Source organism: Aphis gossypii, chromosome 2 (genome assembly GCF_020184175.1).
Source record: "Aphis gossypii isolate Hap1 chromosome 2, ASM2018417v2, whole genome shotgun sequence".
NCBI lineage: Eukaryota > Metazoa > Arthropoda > Insecta > Hemiptera > Aphididae > Aphis > Aphis gossypii.
This window is the reverse complement of record NC_065531.1, coordinates 36,919,790-36,929,455: the sequence shown is the minus strand read 5'-3', so window position 1 is coordinate 36,929,455 and position 9,666 is coordinate 36,919,790.

Here is a 9,666-nt window from a genome sequence, read left to right as displayed (position 1 = left end):
TTTAACTGGTAAGTTAAATGTGACATCGATAAGGAACATTATTTTTTTTTTTACAGTGAAAAATTTAATACCGTGCGTCGTATATTAATGCAATCGATGATAAAATATAAATTATTTTTATACATTTTAAATTTTTTAAATATATACGTATTAATCATTTACCAATAAAAACACGTTTTTTTAATGATATATTTTTTTTTAATATAAATTTTAATTAAATTAAAAATATTTTTTCGTTTGGAGTTTCTTGTATAAATAGAATTTTTCAAACTCTTAATTATCGATAGAAAATTTAACTTGATTATTAGTGCTTGTATTTAAAATTATTCAGTAGTTTTCTATAGTGAACTAAATGAAAAACTACAAAAAAGTGTTGAAAGTTTGAGAGAATGAAAAGTTTAAGCAATTTTAACCATGCTTCGTTCAGAAGACGGTTTATAATTTAAACTAATGAGAAAATGATAAACTTTCAGAATTTAATCAATACCTGTAAATAATATTAATAAAATAATATAAGTATTTTTATTATTAATTTTTGTAAAATTGTTAACATGAGTTCTCTAATACTCAGTTTAGTCAGTTCAATTTACTTTACCAAACTCTTAATGACACTTCTGTAACAATATAATATAAAATTTCAAAATTACTCTCGTCCGACATTCCTCATCTTTACAATAGTAAACTTACATCATCTAGGGCGCCACTGCAATGGATAAAGATCTTGGCACCAAATAATGTGTAATCGTATATGGCTAGACTTATTAATCACTCAAAATCAAAATGTCTACAAAGTATACATCATTGTATTTATAGGACAATAACATCATCATTATATTGTATTATTTTTTTTTATAGTAATTTATGGTTTCCATTAAAGTATGATCCATAATATGATATGAACTACAAGAATATTCGGATTTAAATCAAAAAAGTATCTTACAGTTTCAAATGTTCATAGGTTATCTAAATTTAAAAAAAAAAAAATCACTTAATTAAGTTACCTACTATAATAATTCATTTTATAAAAGATATTGATCAAATTTTAACCAAGTAACCATATTTATTGAAATCGTGTATACTATAAATAATAATTATTTAATGATAATATTAATTAAAAAATTACTAATTAGATTAAATAATTGCTGATTAGTGAAAAAATTAAAGAGTTTCCACACTGCATACAGATACATCGGTACACCGGTACATGAATATTATATGTCTTGTGGCTACTCAAATAATATTTTATCGTATAAGGAACTGTTTCATTTATAACGTCATGATAACATTATAGGTGTCGATCAAAAATTTTCCGAATGACCTCGGGCGTCATAATACATATCAATGTCAAAAATGTGTTGCTCACTTCCCAGACACTTAAACTATTCTAAACAGTATATTATACAAACATAGAAATATATTACATACGTATACATTTCCTACACACATATTATATTTTCAGTACTTAAAACAGTCTAACCATGTGACCTTTATACGTATCAAATCACAATCTCTAGGTACACCGACATATTTTTTAGTCTATTATAGGCATTTTCAATAAACCATATAACACTATAATAATTTATCTCATCGTAGTTGATGATTTAAGTTCATATTATTATGTCGTGAAACTTTCCATCACATAGTAAAACAACGTCCATCATCTCTGTGGTTGCAATGGCGTTAATCGCGCTAAACATATTATGAGAAAAATTACATTTTATAGTTAGGTGTCGACTCATATCTATAAATATATATTCTCTAACATAATATGTATTAGTTATAATAAAATAATATTAAGTAAGTATTATAATATATTATATTATTATCTTAATTGTTATTACGTTATTATTTATACAAATAATATACAAACTAAAATAGTATTGTAGGTATTTATTGTACAGTACAAAATCTTAAATATAAGTATTTTTTACTTTGTACATAAACGTAAAATTATTAAACAGATTTTTAAAATATAAGATATACCTATACAATGTATAAAAAAAATATATTTTGGAAAAGCATTTCTGAAAATAGGATAAACTAAATAGTATAATAATATATTGTATCCTTGAATTAAATTTCCAATAGTATTTTGAAAGTATAATAGAATATAAGTATACGTACGTTTCCTTGTATCGTGTCATGAAAGAAGACAGCATCATAAAATATTTTTTACCACGGAGATCTGAATCTTTTTACCATATATATATATATTATTATTATTCATTTGTACCGTTATTTACTGTAGCACCTTATTAATGAGTGAAGGAAATATATTGATATATTTGGAACTACTCTTTTATGTATTAAAATACATATATTATACGTTATACCGTATATTTTATAATATAATATAAATAACCGGATACCTAATGTGGTGGTACTCGTCCTAATAATACATTATTATCTTACTTAATCGAAATAGGTTGTAGCACTTATAACCGATGAGATATTATAATAATTGCATAGAGTAATAACTAATGATATTATCAGAATTACAAAAAAAACGAATCTATGTATGATTCATTATGTCAGTTTTTCCAAAAAACTTTAGTGGTCCCTAAGCGACACTCAGAACTTATTCACAAATATCAAAAATCAAAATAATATACAAAAGAATAATAATTTTAAATCACAATAATATTAATAAAGAAAATTACTTTTATATAGTGTTGAAATTTATATTTTATGATTTTATAAATTATTATAATAATGTACCTACCTATGAATGTTTAATTTAATAATCTGTAAGTGATATTTGTTTTCGACAATAATTGTGCCAAAACAAATTATTTTGAATATAATTACTAATAATACATACCATAAATTTAAAATGAATGTAAGTTAATTTCTTTTTTAATTTAAAACTTAATACGTAGGTACTAGGTAGTATCATGTATGCATGCAAGTACGATATATGGTGCAGGTAATAATATTGCGCAGCGTGTGCCCAAGAGCTATTGTTCAAATAGTACTATTATTAATACTAATGAAACAATGAGAACACAGTCGTAAGTGAATTTAAATGTTATTAACGGCAGTCGAGTACAGACTTCTTCGGATCAAGTCCAAATGAAACAAAATTATCTGTATAATAATAATTATATTGTTTATTGTTTTGTTCATATAATATCATCTTAGAGTCTTAGACCACGGAAGGAACAAAAGAAAAACGCTAATTATTTTTTAAAATATATGATATAATATTAGAATGACTCAATAAAAACATTGGCTGTTTGACTTAAAAATATAAACAATATTTCTATTTACACCTTCCTATTTTTTTTTTTTTTTTAATGGTAAATAAATATGATGAAAAAACAATGAGAATATTGAAAATATTATTCAATGTGAAGCTTAAGTTCTGTCAACACTATTTTAAATTAAACAGAAAGATTTCTACACTTATTAAATACTCTCATTATATGAGATTTTCACTTAATACAAATTTAAACTTTATACTTTTATAGTTATATATTCCTATACGATAAATTGGTTATAAAAATTTTAATTCAATAGCAAATTTTTTTTAATATTTATTTAGGTATAAAGAGTAGTTAACCAAAAAGTTAATAATTGTGTTAGCATTTAAAAATACATAGGTATTTCGAAATACGTAAGAGGATGTTATATCCTCATCATCTTGATAAATAGAATAATATAAGAACTACAAATAACAAACATAAAAATATAATAATATAGTTAAAAAATATGTAACGATATTCATATAATAGGAATTTACTAACAATTAAAAACTGTTAAAAATTAATGTATTTAATATTATATAAATTAAATTTATAATTTATTCACGTTTAACGTCCAGAAATTAATGATAATTCTCACAAGATAACTACAGGTATTCTTTTTTTATTTTACTCTTTGAAATTATTTATTTTAATTGCTTAATATTATAACATATTACATACGTAGGTATACATCCGTAAAAATACTATACGGCATTGCTTTTATATAAAATAATAAACCGTAGGATGAAGATCAAGGAAAATAATACATATATTTACCTTGTTGTACATATTTCAGAGTCTTTAAAATTTTAATTATAATGAAATTTTAAAATTAATTAAAATCATTTAAGAACTCTATACACAATAGAAGATAATATATTATCTATTATATCTTAAATCTTATTCTTTTTTATTCGTTCCAAGTAAACAGTATTGGCCAAAATCAAATAATAATTGTGAGTATAGTCACTAATTAATAATGTATTATATATACATGTAATGTGATGGTTTTTACTAAGTATGCTAATAATTGTTCTCAGCTCTGTAAGTTGTAATATTATGATGCAGTTTTCAAAAAAATACTAAAATAAAATATAATTCCATAAAGTTTTCTGTAGCCTAAAATATAATAGCCGTACACAATATAAAAAGCTCAAATATTATTTAAGTGTCTATGATTGGTGGACGGGATTAAAGAGTAGTAAATCGCAAACGATTAGAGTATAATAAATAATATAACAACGAAAAAGTACCGTTACGGTTATTTTTATTTTATTTTATCGCTGCGCATGTTTGCAGAGAACACCTTATTGCGCGCACAAGATAATTACCATGTAATCGACAGCAATCGGTTTAACATCGAACGGCATGATATCGACAACGGTCTGTTATAACATAATATACGAAGCTGCGTTGTCTTTTTGATTTGGTCATTTACAATAGCTCGGTAGTTGGTATTTTTTGTATTTTCATCTATATTCTCCACAAGGAATGATTATCGTAAGTGAATACACGGGAATTCGCTACGTATATAATATTTATATATATATAGTATAATCGACGAGTTCAACGTCTACAGAACTTTTACAGATGTTGGCGATAGAAATAGTATAATAATATAGGAAGTGATTTATCCATCACCCTTTTATCCTTTGATAATGTATTTTTATAAATTCTAGTTTTTATAATATTTTTAAATACTTCGAATTTTTTCTTACTTTTAAAAATTACAAAACATGAGAACCACGTTTTTCTTCAATACATTTTTAAAAAATATTTTAATTTTTTTTAATTCTGATGCTTCTGTTCTAATTCAAATCTGTAATTCCTCAAATTATTAATATTAATAAAAAGCAAAGTATGATATAAACCCTAAAAAATGAACTTATATAAAATACAAAATTGAAAAAATGTACTAATTTTTAGTTTATTTCTTTATTATTGCACAATACTTACAATTTTTGTAAATTTATATATTATAAATAAAAATTAATATAATTTTTAAATCATTAAGACCCACTACATACCTCCTAAACCTATTATATGAACTATTATCCACAATAAATAAAGAATAATGATTAATAATATTAAGAAACTATAATTTATTACTCTCGATTTTTGATCAAGATTTATCGAAATTTTCTAAATAATCATCTGCTTAATAATTGACAATAGAAAATTTTATGGTATTCATTTGAAAAAAATAAATATGTTTCACCACATGACACTCCTTAAACGCAAAAAAAATCTATGTATTTTAAAATATTGTCTAACATACATTATATGTATATCTACTTAAAAATTATAATTTGATAATTTGATAAAATTCATTATTAAATGGAAAATGAGGAAAGGGTGAACAAGCTTGGCGAATCATACTGTATATTATAATCATTTATTTTATAATGAGCTGAAGAGATCTATAATCTCATAATTTGACAAAATATCTATAAAGACATGTTATATCTGGTACAATAAATAGATAAACACGTAATATTATTATAGTTAATATTTTATTTTTACCGATAGTGGTATATAATATTCTAAAACGATCAACCTTGACGATCAAAAATGCACATGTGTCAATATTATCATCGTGCCTCATTTTAAATTTACATAATATTAAACATTTTGTCAACATTGGGCTCGAATATTTGTACGAGTGCGTCATTAATTCTGCAATTAAATTTTTCCTACATAGGTAGGTATTTTTAATCATCTCAATATCATCAAATTAAATATACCCCTCTTATATTTTATACGATTACGACCATTTTAACAGGGTTTCCGTAATTGTTTACATTGCAACCGATCGTTCTCATGCACTTCCTATATAATATATAGGTGTAGACGTTTTCAAACGACCTTTTTAATGTTATAGTGGTTCAACAAAAATTCTGTTTAAAATAACAGACCGTATACTACATACGTCGACACATTGTTGCTTGTATCTATTTTTGTTATCGTGAAAAAAATTCTAAATAATGGCGATTGACGAGTAAAAAATTAAAAAACCAAATAGAATAAATACTCGTTTTTGATGTCATCAAATGAGAGATAATAATTGTTAGCCAATTTACATACATAGATATTTGATCGCACACTATATGACTGTTAAATAGGTATCCCAGATAAAAGTACATTATAAAATAATGATAAATAAATACATAAACTTCAAAAAATATATTATGACCATTTTAATAACCATCGGGCGTAACCCACACTACGCGCGCCCAATTGCATAAATAGTTTAATTGAAAAACATTAACTGCATCGCGATTACAACAATTGCTTGAACAGTCACGACGGATGTTAGATAGTTTATAACTAATTAATAATTATAATATTGTGAAACTACGAAATAATGATAGCATATAGATACAACTATTACCTATATAGTTATCTACATTTATCAATTATCGCAATATAAGTACTATATCAACGTTTGGGCCAACCAATATCGAAAGACTGAATTTACAATATTAGATGATAAATTTATATTTTTGTATTTTGCAAATTTAAATTTTATATATTTTATTACTCATTTAAGAAATATTGTATTAGTAATATCTGACTGGCGAACTCGGAAACTTTCAATGCTCCTGTATTATAATATAACATACTCTATTACAGTTTCTCCGCTGTTTTATTATCTTGATTATGTTCTACAATCACTATTACACGGTTGTCAACATTACCATAGACACTTGTATTACTTTTGTAAGGAGTTTTAACAATAAAAATATATTTATAGATTAGGCATAACTGATATTTTTGACAATATTCGTGATATATGTATACTGTATACAGTTATGATGTTCTTTTACGTTTATGAACAACCAAAGTAGAAAGGTATACAGCACGATGGATACGATAATATACTTATACTAATATTTATATAAGCTATACATAGCTTCATACGTCAGTAACAGTTCTAAAATCTCTAAGTACACATAAGAGACTGTATTGCAAACCCACTGGATTGAAAAGATAAAATTATTCTGTTTTTAACTTGTATTAGTAGATATAGTTTTTTTCTTTTTATAACTACAGACTGTTATAGAAATTTTAAGAGTAAAAATGTACCAATATACAGCTATGTAAATAACAAATAGAATTCAATAATAAGCCGGAAGTGCATGAGATACATTAATCTGTAAATTTATTTTATCATGAGTATAAGATAGTATTATAAGTATTAGGTTCCTTATTACATGATAATTTACATCCATCAATATATTATAAATATATATACACTTTTTATTATGATAATAAGTATGTAATAATTGAAATGTATTTTGTCAAATTGAGTGTCGTCAAACTAGGTGTCGGCGAACTGGGAATACACCCTGTACCTAGTACTTATGAAATGTGAAATTTTTTCTCTAGCAAGAACGTATTTAATCGTAACATCACCAGAGAACATATAACTCAAGTGATTTATTTTTTAAGCAAACAAAAAAAAAAAATAATTAATATTTTATTGTAATAATGTAAAGAAAAACAAATTGTAAAATTGGCGTAAGTGTAAATAATGAATGACTTCCTCATAATTTACACGTCTCTATTAAAATTAAATACCACTTATAACCTTTAGGTCGGTTCCAATTATTATCTATTTACCTCAATTTATATTTCATACACAGACGTTTTCAATATAAACATTTTTATTATGTAAAAAACTTAAATTACATTAAACTATAATGCCTATTTGACTAATAGTCCATATATAATATAATAATAATAAATATTTATCTTACAGAGTGTTATTATGAAGATTTTTGTGTATAGCTATAATTAACGATCCATACAAAAAGCATAAAATTAATTATTCGTGTGTAGCATATTTTCTTCGAGAATACTATAGTATGACTGACCGGCGAGGGGGTCATAAGTTGTTTCAAGGGTAAAATCTAGAAAAATGTATAACTATAGAATTATTTGTGGGTAAGTTATTGAATTGGTTATAACTTATTAATCACTAATCCTTGAAATTCAATAAAATTATAATAATATAACAACCGAGATCAAATCGAAGAAAAAGAAAACTGTTGACATTATAAACACAAAATCGATTCGTAAGACTTCGGAGTAATCTAATCTAACTACGCGTGAAGCGTTATTATTATTATAAAACGTAACTTTATTCCAAAACGATACGTACGGGTGTTATCGATGGACGATGACGATGGGACAGCTAAGGGTTAGGTACCTATTATCATGTGTCATTTTATAGTTTTTTACTCGTATTATAGTTATAAGGATACAATAAAATGCATCATACGCATAAGCGGAAAATCGTGTTAAGCATATACCTGGTTACCTACCACAAATGTGTTTCATAATAATATTATATGTGCGTGCTAATTTCTCATTGGATGATGAAAAAAAATACAGTCAATTTATACTATTATTAGTATTAAATATAGTGATATAATTTATATTTTAAATTATAATATGATTATGATAAGACATCGCACATTAGCACAACCTTGAAAATATCTATTAAATAAAAATATAAGTAATAATTTTAAATAAAATTGTATGTATAGTATTATAATTAACATTACGCGAAACTATATAAAAATGTTTTATTCAAAATTTCAAATAGAGTATTTTAAACATTTTACTACTGTTATAAATATTTTGAAATATCGAAGTATACTTATTAGTAAAACTATGTATTTTTCAAATTCATTTATTTACTCTTACATTATAATTGGAACTTAAAAAAAATTTTGTATTTAGAATTTATTCAGAAACTATTTAATTGTTGTATATTTTTGAATATTTTCGCTATATTAGTCATACAATATCTAACCTATGTAATTATTAAACCTATCGAGTTTAATTTTAGGTAAATAAGTTTTTATGAGGGGGAGGGAGTAGAATAAAAGTACGTATCCTGCAAAATACTAAAATATTATATTGAATTAATACCTGTATTTAAATATTATTATGTGAATTGTAACACTTAAATTTAAAGAACAAATTGTGAAATGTGAATACATAAAACTTAAAATGCACAACGTTTTTGACTCGGAAAAAACTCCGATCACAATAAAGATGAAATAAGATTGTTGCAGACAAATCACGGGATTTGTTTTATCCGTGATGTCTTCTTGGAAATGCTGTGCCAAGAAGGCCTACATATCCATATATCTATTTATAGGCACGTCAATATAAATAATATATACATGTATGGAAAACTCTACAGATTACAAACAGGAATATCCACGAATACACTAAATAAATGTCTTAAACAATTGTTGGTAGTATTTCCTTATGTATGTATTGGAATACCACTGAAATAAATAACCTTATAACAAATTATTTATACACGATCAATAAATAGGGATACTAATATTTTAGATTTTAAGTGGAGTGATAAATGTATTGATTTTATAATGATATATGTAGG